A 25,339-nucleotide genomic window follows, 5' to 3' on the forward strand; every position below is an offset into this window, starting at 1 on the left:
CCTTTATTCCATCACTAGTTTCATTTATTTTTTTAGTGGTAGGATTGCTATACAATTAGATCAAAATGAGTATTTCTAACATATCTTAGATTGAGGTAGTAGTTTCTGTTTCAATAAGAAAACATACAAAGTTCCATTTATTTAGTTAATCATTAAAGGAAAGTTATATTAAAGAGTTTACATCCTCAATAATATATGACTTCTTTAAAGAATAATATTTTATGTGTATAAGTGTAACAACGGGCTGTCAGTTGGACTGAAATAAAATAAAATACCAAAGCAAGGATATGCAGTGATAGCACTACACATGAATGTCATTATTTATCACAGGCAAGTAATTATGGTAAGGAATTTGTAGCCAGCAGTGCTACTAGAATTACAGGATGTTGACAGATGGTTATTTTTTTAAAACAAGATTTTAAAATATAGGGAACCATTATAATCCTTTGTATTGAGATGGGGGTGCCCATAAATGTCATTTGGTTTCCTGATTATCAGAAGTTTTCAGATTATCTCATGGCAAAATGAAAAAAAAAAAAAGTTGTTTATTGAAAGAAGTTAGTACTATGTAGAGAATATGGTAAAAGTAGATGTTAAGAAACATTTTCATCACTTTCAAAGCATCCTACAAATGAAATATTTTGCAAGATTTAGAACCCATTTATTAACAATATAAAAATTTAACATGTTACAATTGGTTTATAAGGATAAATGATTGATATCAAGTGAGACAGAAATTCACTATCCAGATATCAATGAAAACCTTGGCAAAATTTTTTTTGCCAAAAATTAGTTTTTTTAAATTTTGATTTATATATGTTTTGGAGGAACCAGTTTTCAATTGAGATAGCCATTAAAACTGTGATGGTTAAGTTCATTTGTCAACTTGACCAGGTTATGGTGTCCACTTGTTTAGTCAAGCAAACACTGGACTAACTGTTACAGTAAGGATATTTCATGAACTTAAATCATCAGTATGTCGATTGCATTCTGTAGCTGATTACATCTATAATCAACTGAGGAGATAGCCTTCAACAATAGGAAAAATCCCATCTGTGCCAGTCTGTATTTATTATGTCCTCCCAAAAGCCATGTTTTATTCCAATCTTGTGGGATATTTGGATTAGGTTGTTTCCATGGAGATGTGGTTCACCCAACCATGAGTGATACCTCTTGATTGAATATTTCCATGGAGCTCTGACCCCGCCCATTAAGGGTAGGTTTTGATTAGTTCACTGGACTACTTAAGAGAGCTCCAGGCCCAGACACAGCTGGCACTGATGCTTAGAGACACTTGCTCTTGCTTTTGAGATGGTGGCCCAGAGTTTGCTCTGGAGAAGCTGAGAGAGGACAAAACTCCCCAAGAGCAGCTGAAAGAGATTTTTGGAGAGATTCTTGGGAGCTGACAGAGGTGCTCAGAGATGCCTGGAGTTGCAGACAAAAGGACATTTGGAGATGCTAAGCTAAGGACACATAGGAGCTGAAAGAGTAGCTGAAACACAACCCAGGACCAGCAGACACCAGCCAAGTTCATTCCCAGCTGACAGAGGTGTTCTGGATGCCATCAGCCATTCTTCAGTGAAGGTATACTCTTGTTGATGCCTTAATTTGGATACTTTTATGGCCTTAGAACTGAAAATTTGTAACTTAATAATTCCCTTTTATAAAAGCCAATTCATTTCTTTATTTTGCGTAACAACCGTATTAGCAACTGGAACCATCCAACCAGTTTAAGGCTTTAAAAGGAGAAGTGATGATTTCAGCAGTCAGAAGAGAGAATTTCTATCCCTAATTCAGCCAGCAAGCTTCTCCTAGGAAACTAATTGAAAATCTTCATTGGAGTTCCCAGTTTGCGGCCTGCCCTATGGAATCTGGACTTGCCCATCCCCACAGTTGAGTGAGTCAATTGTTACATATAAAAAAAAAAAAACCTCATAATATTTACATGTATCTCTTGATGGTCTGTTTCCCTAGAGACCCCTGACTAATACAGCTTAGGTATTGTGAGTGGTTCTTGAAAAACAGAATCTTAAGGATGAGATTTCTGAATTAGGACTGGGGATTTTGGAATTAGTTCTCTAATTAGATTCAAGGGAACTAATGACTCTATTTCCAGCAATCAAGATGGCACTGACAATCCATGGCATAAGTTGGCAATAGAGATACACAAAATATCGTCACTCATTACAGCTACTCAAATGTTTATGAGATTGTTAAGTGAGAATGTTTTTAACACCTTAACAGAGTTTTGTGAAAAGGTATAATTATGTTGGCTGGTTGTTCCTAAATATACTGGATATAGTTGTAAAAGAAAAGGATGAGCTCAAGGCTTCAAATTCCCAACATAAGCACCACATGAAGGACATGAAAAGTTCTATGTCCATCCATTTCCAAACATTTACAATCAACCTTATTCCATATTCTGCACAAATTAAGCATCAGTTCCCCATTCTCTGCCCTCGTCATATTTTCTGATGACCTATATTCTAGATATTAACACCATGAATTTACTAGTTGTATTTAGATTATATTAGTGAGGATCAAACAATATTTGTCCTTTCATGTCTGACTTACCTCACACAACACAATGTCCTTGAGGTTCATCCATGTAGTCAAATGCAGCATGACTTCATTTCTTCTTACAGCTGCATAATATTCTATCACATGCATATACCACATTTTGTTTATCCATTCATCAGTTGACGGATACCTGGATTGTTTCCATTATTTGGCAATTGTAAATAATGCTGCAATGGGTATCAGTGTGCAAATATCTGTTCGTATTCCTGCTTTCAGTTCTTCTAAGTATATACTGTCTATTCATGTCTTTTGCTCATTCTTTAAATTAGGTGTTTTGTCTTTTAATAATTGAGTTATAGGATCTCTTTATATATCCTGGGTTTAAACCCTTATCAGATATGTGTTTTCCAAATATGTTCTCTCTGCCTTATAAAAAGCAGAATATACCACCTTTTTGGTTAATAACTTTGTCTTATTTTATGAATCCTTCTCTAGTTTATATTTGTTGTTTATGGGCTGACTGACATTTATTACATCTTTTTTTTGGTAATTGCAGCCTTATTTTTGATTTAAGGATCTACTCCTTCCAAACTCTGACCTGACCTGACCAGATAAAGAATTTTTTGCTGACAATGTGGGAACAAAGGAAACGGGAGATTCTGAGACACAATGAGATTGGAGCTGCTGTAGCTGTATTTCTGCCACCTGACACCTGAGAATATCACCATCACACACACCCTAGTGAATCATTTCATATAAGCATTCCAATGCCCTCCCACAGCAGTTATCCCCAACAGCACTCTCTGCTAAACCTGGACAAAAGCCAGGTTTTTTTTTGTCATGCCACATTTTGTATAAAAATCACAGAAGGGCTTTTACATGTCCTGAGTGTCTACTCTTTGTGTGCATAATTTTTGCTACTTCCATATACAATTAACCTATTATTCTCATCTCCATAATGATATAATTAGATGAAATGAGACATAATCTCAATTGCAACAAGCCTGTCAATCTCTCCTCACATGTGTTGCTTCATCAATGGCTTAAATATAGTTTTATCTTTTAATGTTGGCTAAACTAAACTAACATAAATAGGTTCCATGCTGTAGTTTTTTATTTCATATCTGGAACTATTACTGAATTACTATTAAATCAATTATTATTAAATTTCATTTCATATAGCCTGTATTCTGTCTTTACAGTTTTTCTAATGTTCAGTTTTGAATAAACACACACATTTTTCATTACATATCTGTCAATTTAAGAAAAGTTTGCACCTAACCAGTCATTGCAGTTTGTGAGAAATATAACTTACTAACGTAGATTTTTTTTATTTTGAGGTTAACTATGTTTATCATTTACACAATCTTCACATGTTTAGTTATTGGGCAGAGTTTCTTGAACTTGTAAGAATTACCTGGGGATTCTTGTTGAAATCCTGATTTTCATTTAGATCTGGGGTGGAGCCAGAAAAACTGCATTTCTAACAACTTCCAAGAAAATGTCCATGCTGCTGATCAATAGAACACCCTCTGAGTAGTAAGTCATTAGTCTATGAAACTGTTATTTGTACTACTAACAACTTAACTCTCATTTTATTTAGAATCCAAAGCAGAACTAAATATTTCCTTGCTTTTTAACTGCAAAAAGCTTAGACTGAAGCTTCCTTATGCTTCCTTAGGCATGAGATGTTAATTACATATTACCATGTATTATAGTAATACACCAATGGCCATATTAAAAGTTCATTTTAACATATATTTATTTTTCTACACATACATAAATCCATAGATTGTGGATTGCTCTGTGACATCTACCTGTCATTTTCCCCAGACCAACTTAAGCAATCTAGAGAAGATAACATAACATTAAAGATGAAAACTTTGAAACCTGGAGGAGTCATGTTAAGTCAGCATGGCAATTCCATCTCCGTTACAGAGAGATGAAATTTAATACAATTTTTGAAAAGCAGCTAAGATGTGCCAGAGAACAGAAAATCAGCTCCAATCTCGTTACGTTCTACCACTCAGTGGTGAACTCTCTTCTCCTGCTCCTAGCAAACTAGTTCAAAGGGCAAAGATTTAAGCCACTCTTCAGGATATGTAACTGTTGCACTTCTGGTTAAATTTTGGATAATTGCAGACTCTTGTTATTAATTAAAATCATAGTTGTCCTCTAGAAAGTTTAGATGCTTGCTTCCCTAACAACCAAAGATTAAGATTCCTATGTCTGCCTGAGTACCTATGAAATATTTTTGCTGTTAAAGAAGCAAACCACTGTCACAAACTAATGTATACCATATCTAATTAGAATTATAAATTTATTTAAACTGTCATTTAAAAAAGGTGTTCTTGAAAGTTAAATTTATTTTAAATGTCTTTAGCTCTCACCCCTTGGCGGGGGGAGCGGGGGGGGGGGCTCCTTATTGTGATGTTTGAGGATAGAACCAAAACTTTCCAATGCTTTGTTTACAAAGACTCAAAATAGCCTTAAGTGCTTCTGAAATTACTAGGTATGAGTGTTGATTTTATTCAAGAATTTATAAATTGAAAACCACTTTAATGTCATCTAAATCAGTTTACCTATATCTCTTTATAAATTAACATAGGTATTTATTTTAAAGGATTTAAAAGTAAATTTCTAAATTAATTAAAAATTAATTAATAATAAATTAAAATAAATTGACTAATTAATTAAATAATTATTATCCAGTTAATTATAATTAAGTGAATATGTATTTCGAAGAGATTTACACACATTTTTAAAACAAGTAATAATATTAAATTTTACAAATTTAAAACACTTTATGAAAGTCTGTTTCTTTTTTGGAAAAAGGATTGAAAAGAATGGATGGGAGGAAGAGATTGAAATGTAAAGTATATTCTTTGCACTGTGCTACGCAAACAGTGGTGACATTTCTACAGTCAACTCCAGTGACTCATATTGAGAGAGCAAAGCAAGAGAGCAGAAAACACCAACTTGCAAATAATCCAAATATCATTTGGAATGCATTTGTTGTCTTGTATTTGATTATATATACCCTTGATGTTTTGGAATTTACAGGCAGAACTTCAAAATAAATGACAAAGCCAAGGTTAAGATCTAACTCAGAAGCAGATGGAAAGTTTCTTAGATTCTTCATCCTCTACCTAGATCACTTCCTTTCTGTAACTATTTTATCCCAGACAGGAAAGACAAAGCAGTCTTCTGAGCTTCTCCCTAACTTCTTCCTAAGCTTCCCATTCAGGACAGGAAGACAGTTACACATTTTTGTTTAAAAAGATATGTGCTGGTAGCTGAATTAGAGAGTATTCTTCAAATGTCTTTGACTTCCAGCTTTTAACAGATGATTAATTTATAAATTCAGTCATTCCTTATTAACAATGTTCCAGGACCAGGGAATTAACAGCTCAGTGGATTAAAAAACACATACATTTTTAAAAAATCCTATTTGCATAGACTGTAGGTCTTATCATTAAGTGATAAGATACATTCTATTTAGTATTATTCTGGATATAAACAAATAACAGTCATTGTGGTCAGGTTGGTTAGGTGCTTTATGTAAGTCATAAATTTAAGCTCTGTCTGAGGAATATTACCAACTCCTTTTCATAGGCAGAGAAATTGAGGCTTGGAGAAGTTTAATAATTTACCCAAAGCCATAGAGACAGTAAGTGTCAGAGATGGAATTCAAACAAAGTGTCTCTAAAATGTTACGCTCTTTTCAACATCCTAAACTGCCTCCTAAAGGAAGTGAAGAATGTATTGAATAAAAATAAATTATAATGCCATAGAAGCCAAGAGTTTCCAAAATAAACATAAAGATTTATTAAGAATAAGCTCTATCACAGTTAAATTATTTCATGGAATCTTAATACTCTTTAAAAGCAAGCTTTTCATGGTAGGGTAAAATATAAGCTAATAAAATTATCAAGGTAAGGAGAAACTTGGCAAAATGTAAAAAAACAATTCCAAGTTTTCTTCTATGTGAGCTGTAATATAAAGCTTTGCTTTATTCACATGGATTAGTCAGCAATACTTCCTTCATTTAAATTTACATAACTCTGTACTTTCAAAATTTGTTCCTACTGAACTTCAAGGTCCTGAAGAGTAGAAATTCATTTTACTCACTCTGGAAACTCAGCAGCACTCAAGACACACCTGATAGGTAATGTAAGAACTCAATGAACATTTGTTAAATTTAACTTTCTTCTATATCCTTTAATTTGGTCTGAAGTTAATAATCATTGAAATGATTATTCAATAGTGGAACTTAAAATCTGAAGCTACTATTACTACGGGATAATTTAATCTTATCTAAAAAAAATCAGTAAGTCTATTAAATGGTGTCATGTGGGCATAACAACCACTTAATTGCCTATCTTTCCCACTTCACTAGATTTTTCTAAGGCATATACTATGACAAATAGGCATAAAATTAACTATTTTTCCTTATTTTTGTATTTTGTGTGATGACATGTTCAAAAAATATATGTGTTTCTGTAAGTTAAGAAGCATAAAAATAAAAAAAATTCCCATGTTCTCACCACTTAATTTAAACCCTAGAATATTATTATTACCTCCTCCTCAACCCTATCCACTTGCTTCCCCACTGAAGACATTATCCTGGTATTTTGTGTTTACCGTTCATGCCTCCTTTTTAAAAATAAATTCACCACATATTTTTTTATTGCCAAATAGTACATTGCTCAGTTTTGCTTCTATTTGATACCATACTCCATACTATCCTCTATTACTTGCATTTTCATTCAACGTTATGATTCTATAACTGATCTTTGTTGATTTTAACTTCAATTAATTCATATATATGTTTACTGAATAACATTCCATTGTGTGAATATATCATGTCTTTGTCTTTCTTAACTTTACAGCTTTTGGAGCTTTTTTTGTTTTTTTTTTAAAACCAAATTCTCACTCTTTGTCATTTCAAAAGAAACATGGCCTTAATCCTGATGGGAGGATTCTGATGAAAACACTGTAGTAGGAATTATTTCTAATATGTAAATAGAATAATATCATGGTATTTTTAAGATACACATAACAAACAGCTATGTCTCTAAGACAATTCACAGGTTATCTCTCTGGAAATAACTGTTAGCTCTTCTGTCCTCAGATTACCATAATATATTAAAATAAGAATCAGGTTACTCTAGATTTTCTACCAACCTTGCTGCTTTAAAAAATACATAAATGAGTAAACCAGGGGTAGGACCTACGGGACAGGCTGACTGGTAATGCCTCAGTTGTCAATTTGAACATAAAGCCCATCAGAATGTGTCTAGGCACAATGAAGTGTGGCCAATGGGTAGATTAATGTGACAATATGTAATATGTTGCCATTCAAGTAGCTATGCAGCAATTACACAATCTGAAATTACAATCAAGATAATTGTTATAAACAATTTGATAAAAAAGCATTGCTTACTATAATGATTTCAAACATTATATGTCTAATATTAACTGGTCTCTGATTTTTAAATTAATGGTATCATCTAGAAACATGACACAGGTTTCAGTTCTCCAGGTTTCTAGTCAGTTTTGAAAATTATTTAAGGACAAATATCTGAAAAGCTAGCCCTCTCCATTTAATGGAATAAAAAAAATCTACTCTCAAATATGTTTAGGAAATATATATTGAAGTGCTTGAGAGTTTTTCCCAGATTCTCATTTTATTCAAGATAATTTTTTATGATTCTGTCTTACATGTTCTAAAAGCTTTGTTTGCCTCTAAATCTGAATTCATGATTGTCAAGAAAGTTGGTCCTCAAGCTGAGAAAACATCCCTGTCAGTAATACTGAAAAGGTACCTCAACATCATAATTATCTCAAGATACAGAGCGACTCCCTCTTTTGAGAAAAGAACAATCTAGAAGAAAATTATCAGCACATGTAAAGCATTGATAATAACTGGTATTATCAAGCACCTCACCAGGCAGTGATCTAAACACTTGACATATCTTATATTACTCTACATTACTCTACCCCAAAACCCTGCAAGGTAGATATTGTCATTCTCAATTTACAGATATAATCAACCTGTCAAGTCACAGAGTGGAATAGTTGAAAAACAAACCCTGGTTTTGGATCCTAATAGCACTTTCCACTACACTGTATTGCTTAAAGGTACAGAATGATTATTTATCAGGAACATGAACTGCCAATAAACATGAATAGAAGAGTCTTTGAGGGATAATAGTTTTCAAACAATAACTTTAGTCTTTAAGAGATTTTCTTTTTATTATGCACTTTTTTTCCATCCATCATTCAGAACAGAGGTACCATCAAGAAAAACAAATACATAATTTTTCTAATATTGAATTTTTCTATTTAAATTCATTCAGAATTATAAAGAGGAAATTTCAGTAAATTTCTTAAAATTCATCAAGAGTCAGGTTGAAGACTATTCACCAAAAGTAATTTTTCTACAAAATCACCATAACCTAAAAGTTAGTCAACCATCTGTTCCAATAAATTTAGTTCAATCTCCAGCACAACACAATTGTCTAGAAACCTTACAGATCACTCCAAATCTCAGCAACACAAATAAATACAAAAAACATCTCGTATTCCAACATAAATCTCACATATTACTAAGTCATAAGTTCTAGCTTACCATTATGGTGACAGACGTACACTTGAGGATTTTGAGTCTCTAGAATCATTAGATGTTTTAAAATTCAATATAGGAAAATGATTGGCTTTCTTGAAGAAAAGACACAGCTGTTTTTATGCATATATAGATAATCAATATTAACAAGAGGGAGAATTTATATTAAGGCCTTTAATTCAAAATCTATCATTTACTTAAGTTAACTCCTAGATCAAGTCATTGAACATCACAGTATTTCGTTTTGCTATGTCCAGATGTGATTCCTTTGAACAATGTTCTAGAGAGGAGAAGAGTAAAAAATTATATATTAAATGTAATATAGATTATATATACAATATCATGAAAACCTAGAACACTGAATCTGGTCCTTCCCTGCTACTTAAAGAAAACATTGCTTCACTTTGTCCCCTCATCAATTAGCTAAGTAAAAAAATATTCACTGAGCATCTACCAAGTGCCAAGCACCGTGGCAGGCTCTGTAGCACAGCTGCCACCCAAATAGATCTTAGAATAGAGTGCTTGACTATACTATGTCTCTAAACATACAAGCAGAAAGAAAATAGTCCAATTAAGAAACATAAAAAATTTTAGTGGCAGACTATGAAGGCATGTTAAATACAAATAACACGTTTCTGCAAAATTCACTAATTTTCTCCAAAAAGAAGCAAAAGAGCAAAACATAAAAATAAAGCAGGGGGCCAGAGCTGCTCTCCAGTCACCACCATGCTCTCCGTGTGCATCCTGCTCGCCACCCAGGTGGGCCAGCAGCAGCACCAGCTCGCCTCTGAAAGGGCTCAGCCTGGCAGACAAGGAGAACACGCCCCCTGCCCTCAGCAGCAAGACTGCGGGGGTGCAGAGCTGGAGAAAACTAAGATTCCTGCCCCCAGCATGGAGGATGAACCACTCCCGAGAGAAAATCCCTGCCACTTTGTCATCTTTCCTATAGAATACCATGATATTTGGCAGATGTATGAGAAAGCTGAGGCTTCCTTTTGGACAGCTGAGGTAGATCTTTAAAAGGACATACAGCACTGGGAAGCCCTGAAGCCTGAGGAGAGATACTTTATATCACATGTTTTGGCTTTCTTTACAGCAAGTGATGGCATAGTAAATGAAAACTTGGCAGAGCAATTTAGACAAGAAGTTCAGATTACAGAAGCCCGTTGTTTCTATGGCTTCCAAATTGTCATGGAAAACATACATTCTGAAATGTATAGTCTTCTTATCGATGCTTACATTAAAGATTCCAAAGAAAGGGAATTTCTCTTTAATATAGTTGAAATGCCTTGCATAAAGAAGGCAGACTGGGCCTTGCGTTGGATTGGGGACAAAGAAACTACCTATGGAGAACATGTCATAGCCTTTGCAGCAGTAGAAGGAATCTTCTGGCTCTTTTGCATCGATCTTCCGGCTCAAGAAAAGAGAACTGATGCCTGGCCTCATATTTTCCAATGAACGTATTAGCAGAGATGGGGGTTTACACTGCAAAGCTGCCTGCCTCATGTTCAAACACCTGCCTTACAAACTTTCAGAACAGAGAGTAAAAGAAATAATTATCAATGCTGTTAGGATAGAACGGTAGTTCCTTATGGAGGCCTTGCCTGTGAAGCTGACTGGAACGAATTGCACTTTAATGAAGCAGTACATTGAAATTGTGGCAGACAGACTTATGCTGGAACTGGGTTTCAGCAAGGTTTTCAGAATGGAGAATCCCTTTGACTTAATGGAGACTATTTCGCTGGAAGGGAAAACCAACTTCTTTGAGAAGAGAGTAGGCAAGTATCAGAGGATGGGAGTGATGTCAAGTTCAACAGAAAACTCCTTTACCTTGGATACTGACTTCTAATTAAACTGGAGATATGTTCTTATTTTGCTGATTTTTTTTCTCTTCTCAGAAAAAAAAAAAAAAAATCAGCTACTTGAAATGTTCATCAACCAGCTACACCATGAATAGACCCCAATAGGAATATTTGATGGCATCTTTGAAACTGCGTACTACTTCAAAACTAGTCCTGTTAATGATATTAGTGGAGTCGCCTATAAAGAGGATATCTAAGACAAAGGTTTTTATGAAAGATCTTGTCCATATTTGGTTTTTGCAAGCAGGTTGACTATAGATGACTTGGCTATAGCTGTACCCACAGCAGTCTTGGCTTTGAGATGGGGCCACTCAAGCTCATTGGATCCAATGGGCTTGAACATTCAGTTACTACCACAAGGCAGTTGGAAGATGTCATCCTTACTGCTTCAAAGCAGATTTTAAAGATTACTTATTAGTTTGTATACACAACTGGAACTTTACATGCAAATGAATATCGTACTGTCAAGCTACAAGCCTAATATACCTTAACTTTGTCGGTTTCTACACCAAAGCAAAGTATTCACTCTACCACTTAAAGGGAGCTGATTCAAAATTTACCAGGTGCTAAAGTTTAAACTTGTGTAGACTTGTTATTTCTAAGCTTTATTTTCTTTCATGAGTTGGAGTACTTTTATATCAATTTTAAAGTCAATCCTTTGCAGGCCTAGGTATTAGCCAATTGATGCCACACAGAAGACAAGTTGTGTGTTTTGTCCTGTAGCACAGCTGGGCATGTTGAGGTAGAGTATCCGGGGATAAGAGAACAGGTTTTAGTTTTTTAACGGGTCATCTTTCAGTAAAAACTTCTAACTTAAGTCATTTGGAATGGAGGCATTGCCTTGGTTGACTGCTGGTGAGCCCAGTCTTAGTACATGTGAGGGGCCATAACATTTGATTTCTCAAATTATATTTCCCCCTGCCTTCTAGTTGGTATGAAATGATCCTCAAAAGTTGTAAATTGATTTTTCAAATCATCCTTGTGTGAAACGGCCTATAGAAGATCTTGTTCTTCTTCAGTGGTAATGTCAGAACTGAAGTTGGTTCTCTTAAAAGTTGACTGTTTTTTTCTTTAATTAGAAATACGGCCTTTTAGAGTATACCTATAGTTCATACTTGGAAATAATCACCCAGTATTGTCTTTAAACTTCAACTGAAAACTAGTGCTGCATGAGCTATTAACATACGTTCCATTCAAATTTCTAATTTCAGAAGGAAGTATAAACTAAATAGATATACTTAATAGGGCATATGTTGTCAATCTGCTTTTATGTTCCAAACAAAAAAGCCAAGACATTACATGGAAAATGACATTCTATATACATTGACCCTTTGGCAGCATTTGTCAATTGATCTCACTGGCTGTGTGACCACTAGCCTGTTCTATTGTCAGTTTTCTTCAATACTTATTGTACAGTCTAGTCAATCTTTTTATTCCTTAATATGGGACTTTTCTATTGTATTGCTACCTAAAGTTAATAAATTGAGACTATGGCTCTCATACTTGGGCAACGTGAAAATGAATAAACACTTTCCCTTGTGTTATCAAGTAAAAAAGGGATTTGGAATCAGATTTTAGGATTCCACTTCTCATTAACTCTGTAATTTGAGAATTCTGCCAACTCAGATTCATTTTCTAATCTGTTGACAGGAAAAAGTTTTTACTGTAAAGCATTTCAAAGTTTCTTAAGACTGAAAACCGCACAAATGTTAAATGATTAAAATAAAACTGTTATGTCAGTTAAAAAAATAATAAAGCAGGGTATTTTAGGGAATTGCAAGAATAAAGTACATTAAAATGCACTTAAATATCATTGCCACTTTTATAAACCAATACAATCTTAAGCTTTATTTGGTACCGAATTAATGGAATGTTGTAAAACAAGAAGAGTCTTTATATTATGGCAGCTATAAAACACACTTACATATCAATAAAAAAGCATAAATTTTGTTAAAGAAAAAAGAGAATATTTTTTTTTAGATTGTCCAAGACATTGTATTTGGTGAGTGAAACAAATGGCATTGCTATTTCAAACATCATTGATTTTTTTCTAAAGCAAACTTTATTATAGCCTATTCAAGTCTTTGGCAAACATATCCCATCTTTGCAGCATTTATAACAGTAGTTATTAATAAAAAAGAGGCTGTAAAATAATTAATTAAAAAAAATAATTAATGGTTAACATTTAAATTGGAATATTCAATAAGCATATTTTAGAATATTTTAGCGATAAATTACTATTTCTTGTTTTAAAGTAAAATGTCACAACATTTATAAAGTGCAGAATATAAAGTTAACTTTAAATTAGCTCTGAATGTGAGCATATGGCATTTTTTTAGATAAGGAACAAATCTTTAGTACTAAGTATGAAATTCTGTGATTACATAAACTCTAAAGTATAGGTAATAATAAGACATAAAATACCTCCAGCATTTTTTCAACCTCATACTCCCACATGGTGGAACAAAAATGTCATTAGCTCATTTTAAGATGTGAAAATCCAAGACCCAAAATATCATTATTTTTTAAAAAATTCAATAAAAAATGAATAGAATCAACCCCAAAATGTTTATATTTCTGATTTGTGCATTTCATCGTTCATTTTCACATGAAGCAAAAGAAGTATTTATTGGGCATCTACTACGTGCCCAGCACTATGCTAGCCATAAGAAACAGATGATTAAAAAATGAGACATGATCTTTGACATTGTGGAGTTTATCATTTAATGCAGAAGGTTCAGACTGAATACATAAACGGAAAGATGAAAATGGAGTTTCCAGGTTGTGGCAAGGTCTATAAAGGAAGGAAAAAAAAGGGTGAAATGAGAAAGAACAGAAAGTTTAGCTTCTTAAATTGGCTTGTTCAGGGAAGTTTAGTACTGAAGAAAGAAAGAAGAGTGAGTCAGGCAGAACATCTGACTGAGAAGACGAGAGTAGCTGCAACAGTGTGTGAGGAGAAGGGTAGAGGAGACAAGAGTGAATTATACCCATTTAGCCTCAAAATTGTGTATTTTTAAATTTACTTTTTAGCCTGCTTAGTCCCTTTTACCAAACATAAAACCAGATGCTATCAGATAACAAAGTTGTTCCTCAAAACCATAAACAAAACTATTTCAAAGGTTTGTCTGATCAGTTTCTCCTTAAATGCTTAGTTTATCAGCTAAGTTGTGTGAGCTACATATGGACTTAAAATATAAGTGAACTTCAGGTTCAGGATAACCACACTTTTTTTTTTTTTTTTAATTTAAAGCTCATCACTCTTTAGGGAATAATGTGTCAGTAAACCATCACTTAAATTTTAAAAATCCAAAAATAAACCCTTCACCATTAAATTTGAAAGCAAAGATTATATTTCATGGGTGCTTAGTTACTCTACAAACCTTGATATTTTAAAAAGGCACAGATTTTGTTTTTCTTGACTGCTGAAAATGAAGTATTTTTCTAGATGCCAAGTTAATCCTTGTTGGCAAAATACATACCATGCATAGTGTTGGTGCAATTTGTGATTATAAACTGACACCCGCTGACAATACAGAATAGCTTCCACCCCAGCAAGTAGTTACAAATATTGAAGACCATTGTCTGATCTATAAGGCATGTCATTTACTTTCATTATTACTAATGGGAGTTATGGGCATACTTCCAAAATAAAGCACAGGCATTGTGTCATATCACTGCTCCTTAAAAGGCTTTATTTTCAGGTTGGATATTTTTGGCCATGTTGGCATATTCCTATTTTATTTTTTTCTTGTTAAAAAAAGTTGAGATACACAAAATATTAGCATGCACATCCTTTCTCATCCTATTTTCACTCATAGTCATTTTATAATTTAGGAAAGAAAATGAAATCAATTTTAAAATTTGCTAAGACAAATGTGATGCCAAAAAAAAAGAAGTATTTTTATAACAGAACTCAGTGTTGGTAAGCAAAATGCACATTCCAAATACTCTGAGGTATGAACTGATACAACCTATATGTTAATCTGGCAATATGAATCAGAAGCCTTAAAACACATTCCCTAACTTTTTATTCAATAATTCTACATTAAAATACTTGCCATAAAAATAATCAGAAATGCATAAACATTTTCGCAAAGTGAATTAACTTTTCATAATACATTAACCAATCCAACCTTACTGGAATCTTAAAGGCTAGATAACACAATTGATAATAGGAAATGCAGATAGATACAGAGGGAGGGAGGGAGGGAGAAAGGTAGATGATAGAGAAACTGATAACAGATTAAATAAATACAGTATATATACAAATATATTAATAAAATTTTTATAGTACAGAAAACATAAAAGATAAAATAGGAAAAAGCCTGAACTGTGTATCAAAATGACAATCTCTAAATAAAGATATTACAATAATTTTCTCTATTATGCATATATAATATTTAAATACATATATATTTATGTTCTAATATTACATATGAAATATTACATTTTTAAATGTCTTAAGATGTATATTTATTGTGAATTATATCATATGATATTTCAAATCATCCATAATGAATATATATTAATTTTACAAACAGTATAAACAGTAAAAGCAATAATTTAAAATTTTTAAGCTTCAGTAGTTCCTATATATATATATATATATATATATATATATATATATATATATTCTTTTAAAGAATATGTGTCTATACACACAAAGACTGTAACTGGCTCAAGTTCCTAGGCTGGATTTTTGCTTGCCTCTGAAGATCCACTCTGTCCATGGCCCCTCTATTAGTAGGAAAATATATATACTTATTTCTATTCTTTTCATGGTTACCCTAGAAATTATAGTGTACACATTTAACTTAAAGTAACCTAAAATTAATCAATATGTTTCCTTCTTCTGCAAGAACACAAAGATAACAGAAGACTTTAACTCCAACCACTATCCTTAAGATTTACATGCTCCCTTTGTCCAGCATTTTAGTTCTTTGTAACCTCACAAATTAGACATCATTATTGTTTTATACAATCAGTGTGTGATTTCATACCAGTTCTTACTTTAAGCCTCTTTTTTTCCTTCTTCCTAAATTACATTCATTAAAGGTTGATTTAAAACTGACAATAACCAAGCGCTGGTGAGGATATGGAGCACAAGAACTTTCATTCATTGTTGGATAGGAATGCAAAATAATGCAGCTACTGCGGAAAATAGTTTGACAGTTTCACAAAAAGCAAAACATAGTCTTACCATATGATCTAGCAATCATGCTTCTAGGTATTTACCAAACTGAGTTGAAAAGTTATGTCCACAGAAAGACCTGCACACAATGTTCACAGAAGCTTTATTCATACTTGCCCCAAACTGGAAGTAATCAAGATGCTCCTCAATAGATGAATGGATAAATGCAATATGGTACAACCATACAATGGATTTTTTGGTGATAAAAAAGGAATTATCAATCAAGCTGTGAAAAAACATGAAGAAACATTAATGTATATTGCTAAGCAAAAGAAGCCATTCTGAAAAGGCTACATATTGTATGATTCCAACTATATGACCTTCTGGAAAAGGCAAATGATTGCCAGTGCAGAGGGAAGAGAGAGGGAGAGAATAGGTGGAGCATAGGGGATATTTCAGGCAGTGAAACTATTCTGCGTGATACTGTAATGATGGATACATGACATCAAACATTTCTCAAAACCCAAAGAAATGTATATATAAAGAGTGAACCCTAATGTAAACTATGGACTTTAGTTACTAATAATGTATCAATATTGGTTCACCAATTTTACCAATTGTACCATACTGATGCAAGATATTAATTATAGGTGAAACTGTGTTCCAGGGAGAGGGGGATGTCTCTTTACTAGCTTCTCAATTTTTCAGTAAGCCTAAAACTTTTCTAAAAAAATAAAGTCTGTTAGTTACACAGAAGAGTTTATTTAGTGGTGGTTCAATAGTTAAGAAACATTTCTCAATATCTGTGGTCTGAAAATGTCTTCATTTTGTCCAAATTCTTGAAAAGTAATTTTGCTATATATATAATTCTGGGTTGACAACTGTTTTCTCTCAGAAATCTCACGATATTTCACTAACTTCTGACTTCCATTGTTTCTGTTGAGAAGTTACAGTCAAATGTTCTCAATGACTGCTTTTAAGCTTTTTCTGAACTGTGGTTTATTTCCAGTTGATGAAGATAAGGTTGTCATTACAGAAGATAAGACTAAAAGCTAAAAATGTTATTTTGTGACTCTCAACAAAATAATGGATTTGGCAAATACTGTAATGGGATGCTGAAACTAATAGATGAAGTCATTTGGAGCAAGATATTCAACTGGGGTTAAAGGACCAACCTAAAGATAATTTGCTAATGGCAAAGGCAAGAATAAGTACATTGGCAAGGAGATTTGCAAATCACCTTAACCAAGTGATCAACCTTAGCATCATTACCAGTGCAACATCCTAAAATCTTGTGCCTCTGATAAGATGCAATATGAAGAATACAATAGAAGCACTTCTTGCCAAAAAGTTTAAGCTTTACCTAACAAGGATTGAAAACTTTCAATCAAGAAAAAACAAAGAGAATGGAGAACAAGTTAAATGACATCATAAGAAAACTATCAGACAATTTAGAATGTGATACATGCTACAAGACAGACTATAGAATTCATTCCGAGTCAATGATATGATAAAAAAGGCTATCCTAGATTAAAAGAGATTAAATACACATAAATGTGTGCGTGCAAGAGAGAGAGAGACTGTGTGTGTGTGTGTGTGTCCACTTGTTTGTGTGTATAAACTATGATACAACACTAGTTTAGGAAAACAACAGATTTAAAAGATGATGATTTCCATGACCCATGGAAATTTGAATATAGACTGCGCATAAGATGTCATTAGGAATTACTGTCTATCTAAGGTATGGTGGAGATAACAGTGTGGTATATAGGAGGGTGTTTCTTGAAAATGCATACTGAAATATTTAGGGTGAAGTGTCAAAATATCTGCAGTTTACTTTCAAATGGTTCAGCAAAGAGATAGATGTAAACACAGAGACAGATAGGTGAAGCATATTTGGCAAAAAGTTAACAATTGTCAGATAATGTAGATATATGGGTATTCATTCTACTACTCTTGTATATTTATACGTTTGAATTGTTTTATACTTAAAACATTTTGAAACATTAAAAATATATAGAGAGTGTATTCCTCGAGTTTAAGTTTGCTTCTTCAGGCTGTGTGGGGACCAACCCAAGCCCACTCAACAATATTTTTAGTTTAGAATTTTCAGGTAACCCACACTGGCAGTGTAAATCCCAGCCCCAAACAAGTGCGAGACTTTTTTCTTTTTTCCTCTCATTCAGAAACGAGGTTTAGACCGATAAACTGACTCATTTCTGTATTGGGACAGTTTTTTGTGGGGTTTTTTAATTATTTTTTTTTCATTTTTACAATCCATGCACTGAAAATATAGCCATTTTGGGGTCAAAGTTTTATAAGGGGACATTCTACATCCAAACTTGACCTTGTTAAAGCCCAAGCTATGTCTCTGTCCTTCATGTGTGTGGCCCATTGAGATGCCCAAGGGTCAAGAAGGAAAAGCAGACACCTCTCTGGATGCCCAGTTTCTCATAGTTTCTAGTCTCAAGGTTTATTTTACTTTCTCAGTAGATCAGACAGACTTTTAAAAATATATGTGCATTTGTATTAAACATAGGTGTTTAACAGTTTCTCCATCATCCAGTTTACCATATTACCAGAAATGGATAAGAGGATCCAAAAAGCATTTTATGTGATGCACTTGACCCAGTGCCTGTATTAACATCGGGATTTTGTTATTTTTGTTGTTGGTGTTGTCATTGTTATCACATTCCTGAAGTTGCTGTGCTGTAGATTTGCTATGTTCTTCTTGTTGGTAGAGATGAGCCAAATAGCAACATAAAGAAGAGCCTCTAGTGACCTAATGAATAAATTGTTAAAATTAATGCAGCCATGATCTCCTTTATCAACCTTTCTCTTACAGTAAAGCCTCCACACAAGACAGTTGCTTCCCAGAAACACTCTCCTTGTTATTCTTCGCTTACCTATCATACACACATTTCTGAGCCCAGCTATGGTCTCTTCTTCCGTGATGCCTTCCTTAACCACCACTGCCTCCTCTGAATATCTATGGCAATTTTTGTCTTGACTAAACCCCATCAGAGATTTAGGTTCATGGGGAGGATAAAAGCACAGGCTCTATAATCAGACTGCTTGGGGTTTGACTCTCTCACCAATATGTGTTAGCCTTATATCTTTGGAATGTTTATTAACCTTTCTATGTTTCCATTTTCTCTTCTGAAATTGGTCATATTACTAATCCCACTTCATAGGACTCCTTTGATAATTTAAGTGATGATCTATGTAAGAGGTTTAGTATAGGTCATAACATGTAGTACATTCTAATCATCTTATTATTCAAGGCTTTTTTTGTTAGCAGAGCAAGTTCCTTGTACATAAAGAACATACTATATATGGTTACATGTCTCTTATAGGACTAGCATATTTCTGAACACATACTTGAATAGATTAATTGTCACATTTATATCATTTAAGTCATTTAAGAATATCACCACCACCTCCCCATTTTAACGTTTTTCTTTTCCTGACAACTATATTATAATGCTGAACCTGGATCCTCTTTCAGAAGCAAGAAATGTTATATTTTAAAAATTGATAAATTATACTTCTAGGAGCATCTGCATTTTAAATCAGGCTGCTTAGAGACTATTTGTCTAACTTTAGAAGACAAGCTCTCTAACGGTGGGATTCATCATCCATAACACCTGGATGGTGTGTACTTGGGCTTAGCCAAAGGCTCTAAATCATACTTAGAGAATAAGAATTTTACAGAAGAATACCACTTGCCTCAAGAAATAAGGCTAATCATGTTAACATCAACTAAGATGACTTCAACAATTTGATTTCACAAAAGAAAGTAAAATTGGTGACTCTGCCAAAAAAATCAGACTATGTTACTATGATAGGCAGGATGGTGATTTCACAAATTTGCCTTCTACAGAAGTGCTTCAAATGCAACCATACATACATACATATGTACACACATATGCACTTTCATAGATGTATGTGTGTATATATATGTGTGTGTGCATGTATAGAAATACACATACATATAGATACATATATACACATATATATATTAGTGAAATGAAAATGCAAATTGGACTTACCCATGTTTTTTTTTGTTTTTTTTAATTCATCTTTATTGAGATATATTCACATACCATACAATCACCGAAAGTGTATAATCAATTTTTCACAATACCATCATATAATTGGGCATTCATCACCCCAATCTATTTTTTGAACATTTTCCTTGTACCAGAAAAAGTGAAAAAAAGAATAAAAAATAAAAGTAAAAAAGAACACCCAAATCATCCCCCGCATCCTGCCCTATTTTTCATTTAGTTTTTGTCCCCATTTTTCTACTCATCCATCCATACCCTGGATAAAAGGACTGCGAGCCACAAGGCTTTCACAATTACACTGTCACCCCTTGTCAGCTATATTGCCGTACAATCATCTTCAAGAGTCAAGGCTACTGGATTGTATTTTGATAGTTTCAGGTATTTATTTCTAGCTATTTCACTGCACTAAATCCTAGAAAGGGTTATCTATATAGTGCATAAGAGTGCCCACCAGAATGACCTCTCAACTCCATTTGGAATCTCTCAGCCACGGAAACTGTTTGGTTTCATATTGCATCCTCCTTTTGGTCAAGAAGATCTTACCTGTGTTTTAAAAGAATGAATTTCCATAGCAGAATAATTAACTTGTCCCCAGGCACTTCCTCTGCTTTTCTTGGAGAGATCCCATGGAACATAAAATGCTCCACTTCCACTTTTCACAGTTCTCTAGCCACAGACATTTAATGGAAAATAGTGTCTATCTGGGATGATTGTCATGGGGATTTTTACTCCTTACATAAAAGCTAATCATGTATCACTTCCTTATGCAAATGGGGCACTCTCTTCCCCAAGTATTTATGATATTTTGTCAATAATTAGAACAACAGTTGAACAGGGTACTCGGTAAGTTGGTTTATGTTTAAAAATTAAATTTTGTGGTCATAGTGTTCAAAAGAGCAACAGTCTTAGAATTTTCATTAAAATATATAGATGTTCAGCTCTATATTATTTTAGACAAATCTACTTTAAGAAGAACTGGATTTAGTTTTCTAAAAAGTAATCACTTCTTGAAAAACTATTCATCTTCTCTCTCTTATAGTTTGCCAGATCTTCCTCTAACTCTGTCAATGAAATATAATATAAAAGAAATGCCAGTAATTGTATTTACATGTTATATATATACATATATTTATATTCACCTCCTGTAGACAATAAAAGACAAAGTCACCTATTATTAGAATACAATATCAAGAAAATAACTTTGAAAACTTAAGCATAAGTTTTACCCCCTTCCCCATTAAAAGTATATGTGTATGTATGAATGTAAGAATCAAATAAAAGAATTTAGACAAAATCTGGTATGATAACTTTGTTTTGGGTGAGTAAACACAAGTAAACAGGAAAAGTAGCTTCAAAGTCACATACTGATGATCTAAAAATTATAACTCAGGTTCCCTGAAAACTAATGGTGACATCTATTCATCAATAAATACATTACCTGGAATGAGCCCCCAAACTGAAAATGACAATTCTCTTGACAATCTTTCAGATTATCCTCAAAATTAATCTCCATCACTGTGTGAGAACCTTGAACATGTTGTTCACACTATAACAGCAGGCTCCCTTTTCCTCTCTATATAAAGATATTTCCTAACTGAATGAAATTAAAAATCTTTCTAATATTGTCCCACCAAAACTAAAGCTCCACGAAGGCAAGGATTTTTGCCTCTTTTGTTTAAGGCTGTATCCCCAGCATCTAGAACACTGTATAGGACCATATATGCCTTATTTGTTGAATGAATGAACAAATGATACAAAAAAATAGAGGGACTCCTATATATGTCATATTATATTTGCTACTATTTGTAAGCCACATTGTATTTTTCTAGTAGTCTATGTGCTGCATGTTCATGATTTTCTTATCTTATAAAATAGCTGGCAAAGCTCTTTGTCAAAGATTGTAAAACGATAGCGTTCCCATTCAAGTGAAAAAGGACAATTTCCTTTCAGATGCACGGCTTCCCTTGATCTTTATGATAACCATCTGGTCAAGGGAGGGCTAATATCATTACCCCCATTTTATAACTGAAGAACCAAGGCTCAGGAAGTGGGAAGACCTGCATACATCTATAAGGTTGGTTAGAGGAAAATCAGTTCTAGAAGAGGTCAGTGCCTTTGATCTCTTAGACCAGTTCTCATTTCCATGAAACACTGGTTCTTCCTGTGATTTGTACCAGAAATGGCCTGGAGTATTTTAATAACTAAATTCTAGCCAAAACATTACTAAACATCTGACCAAAAGATTACCTGGGTACAAGGTAAAACTGATTCCACACCAAAGCAGAATAATAGTTATCTGGATGGTATGACTTGAGGGAGAGTGCCAATTTTCTGCCCCCTCCCCAATTCTCCCTATCTATGAGAAATGGAAAGGCCTGAGTGAAAAACAAACTTTGCCTGCTAAATAATGCTGCCCAAGGTGCCTGATTTCAAGCCTAATGCCCTGCAACCAAATATCTGGTGAGAAGATTTAGAGATGGATTCTCACTCCACATAACTGCATCCTCCTAGATCGTGGGCAATTTCATATACTTGGCCACTGAGAGGGGTATCAGTAAATTAAATACCTCATAATTACTAAAAAGAATTTGCTACTATGTATAAGCCACATTGTATTTTTCTAGTAGTCTATTTTTGCACGTTGATGATTTTCATATTTTATAAAACGGCTGGCAAAGTTCTTTGTAATACTTGCAAAGTAGATTACCTAAACCTAAACTCTGGCTGCTATTCATGATTGCTGGTATATCTAGCAAAGAGCTCCCCTCTCACTACAATCAAAACATATAAACGGGTTTGATGGAAAAGACTTTTGAAAGCACTTTTAGATTCAATAAACAAAAGTACCATCAAAGAGATAATCGATTGTTCAGGTTCTTCCCTAATATGGTATTCTTTTGCCCACAAAAGAATTGGTCAGGGCAGCCCCAAAGCTTAAAGTAAAGCGAATGCACATTAATTTTCTGGGTACTCCGTCACATGGCAGTTACTTGCTTAAATGCCTTAGCGACTTTCTCTCATCTGTACCTTACAGTGCAAACTCCATTACTTGGCAGGCTTTCCACAATCTGCTTGCTATCTTTTCATTCTTACCTGCTATTTCTCAAGATTCCATTTCAACCATGTTTATCCAACCATAATCACGTGGGCACCCCATCAGGAAACCAACCTAATAAACACTGTCATCACTGATCCACAATCTTCTTTTGCCCACACCCTCTGAAACATCAAATTTCCCTTGACAACATAACTTGTCCTTCCACTTCAAGGTTGACTAAGTAGAAAATGTATCTGTTAAAAATTCGAAAGGGACTTCCAGGGAAGATGGCAGAGTAGGGAGCTCCAGGACTCAGCACTTCCACCAAAACAACTATTAAAAAGGCAGAAACTCTCTGAAATTGCTATTTTGAGGCCAGAAGACCATTGTACAGCATCCAGGGAAAAGCAGGAGGAAGACACTGATAAATTAAAGAACTGTAAATTGCTCTCTCCACACAGCGGCTACTAGTGTCCATCCCCCACTGTCATGGCAGGCCTCTGTGGGGTCCAGTCCCTGGCTAGCTGCTGCTGACAGCAAAAGATGTAAAAATACTCTTCCCCAAGAACAGGAGTGTGCACAACGGATCACTGATCACAGTTTGGTATTAGCAAATTCAGATCGCTGGGTCCCAGCTCTGAGAATAGCTACTGTTTCAACCCACCCTGGACAAAAGCAGCAGCAGGCATTGTTTCAAACCTTCCTGGACAAGAACAGAAACGGTGGAGACTTAAAGATGCAGCACTTCCTCCATAATGCAGGGGACAGTCAGCTGAAGGGATGCATTTACTGGACAGGCTAGGAAAGCTCAGCATTGAGAAACTATTGAGAAAGTGTTTGGCACCCTTTCTGAACCCAAGGACAGGGCACTTTGAAGCCGATTTGTTTACCTTCTTTTGGGGATCCCTGGCCCTCTTATGGCCAGGAAAGTCTGACTTGGGAAAGTCCTAAACGGGTGACCCTCCTCCCAGAATTTGCTGAAGGAAAACAACTATGAGCCAAGAATTTATATCTAGCAAGATTTCCTTTCAAAAAAAAAAAAAGTGAGGGAAAGATTGAGACATTCTCAGATAAACAAAAGCTGAGGGAGTACATAACTGTTAGACCTACCCTACAAGCAATGTGAAAGGGAGTTCTTCAAACTGAAATGAAAGGACATTAGACAGTGGTTCAAGGCAGCACAAAGAAAGTAAATACTTGCAGTAAATGTAACCACTTGAGCAACTATACACACCAGCATGATTGGATTGTATTGTTTGGTATGTAACTCTGCTTCTTACTTCCTACAGGTGCTAAAATGAAAACGCATAAAAAGTAATGATAAATCTAGGTTTGGACATACAGTGTACAAATATATAAGTGGTAGCAAGTACAAAAAACTGCTGGTGGGGGGGTACCGAGGGGTATAGGAAAAGTATATGTGCATGCTATTTAAGTTAAGTTGGCATCAAACCTAATATAATTGTTATATATTCAGGATGTTAAATTATAACCCTATGGTAACCACAAGGAAAAGAGATGAAAAATATTTCCAGTTAGAAATGAGAAGGCACTCAATATGGTACAACACAAGAAAGCAAATAAATATAAAAGTAGGATTCAACAGCAGTGAGGGGCAAAAAGGTACTTACAAAAGCTAAATAGCAAAATGGCAGAAGAAAGTCCTGTATTATCAGTAGGGACTTTAAATGTAAATGGATTAAACTCTCTGGTCAAAGGCAGAAATTTGCAAAATGGATTTAAAAAAAGCCATGACCCAACTATATGCTGCCTGCAAGAGACTCACCTTAAAGTCAAAGATACAATTAGGTTGATTGTGAAAGCATGAAAAAAATTATACCATGCAAGTAGTAACCAAAAGAGAGCTGGGGAAGCTCTACTAATATGAAATGAAATAAACTTTAAGTCAAAAACAGTTACAAGGGACAAAGATGGTCAATATATACTGACATTCAAAAGGAGGATGTAACAATTATAAGTATGTATGCACATTAACATCAGAGCCCCAAAATACATGAAGCAAGCACTGACAGATCTGAAGGGAGAAGCTGATGATTCTACATTCATAGCAGGAGACTTTATCAGACAACT

The 25,339-nt window shown here is 34.2% G+C and overlaps 1 protein-coding gene and 1 pseudogene across 4 annotated transcripts in view; one reads left to right on the plus strand and one right to left on the minus strand.

The window, feature by feature from the left end:
* The window catches only part of GRIK2 (glutamate ionotropic receptor kainate type subunit 2), a 774,206-nt gene that overhangs the window by 644,804 nt on the left and 104,063 nt on the right, over positions 1-25,339 (minus strand). The window lies entirely within an intron of this gene.
* LOC119539619 lies at positions 9,875-10,997 on the plus strand (annotated as a pseudogene).

This window comes from Choloepus didactylus, chromosome 7 (genome assembly GCF_015220235.1).
Source record: "Choloepus didactylus isolate mChoDid1 chromosome 7, mChoDid1.pri, whole genome shotgun sequence".
NCBI classification, from domain to species: Eukaryota; Metazoa; Chordata; class Mammalia; order Pilosa; family Megalonychidae; genus Choloepus; species Choloepus didactylus.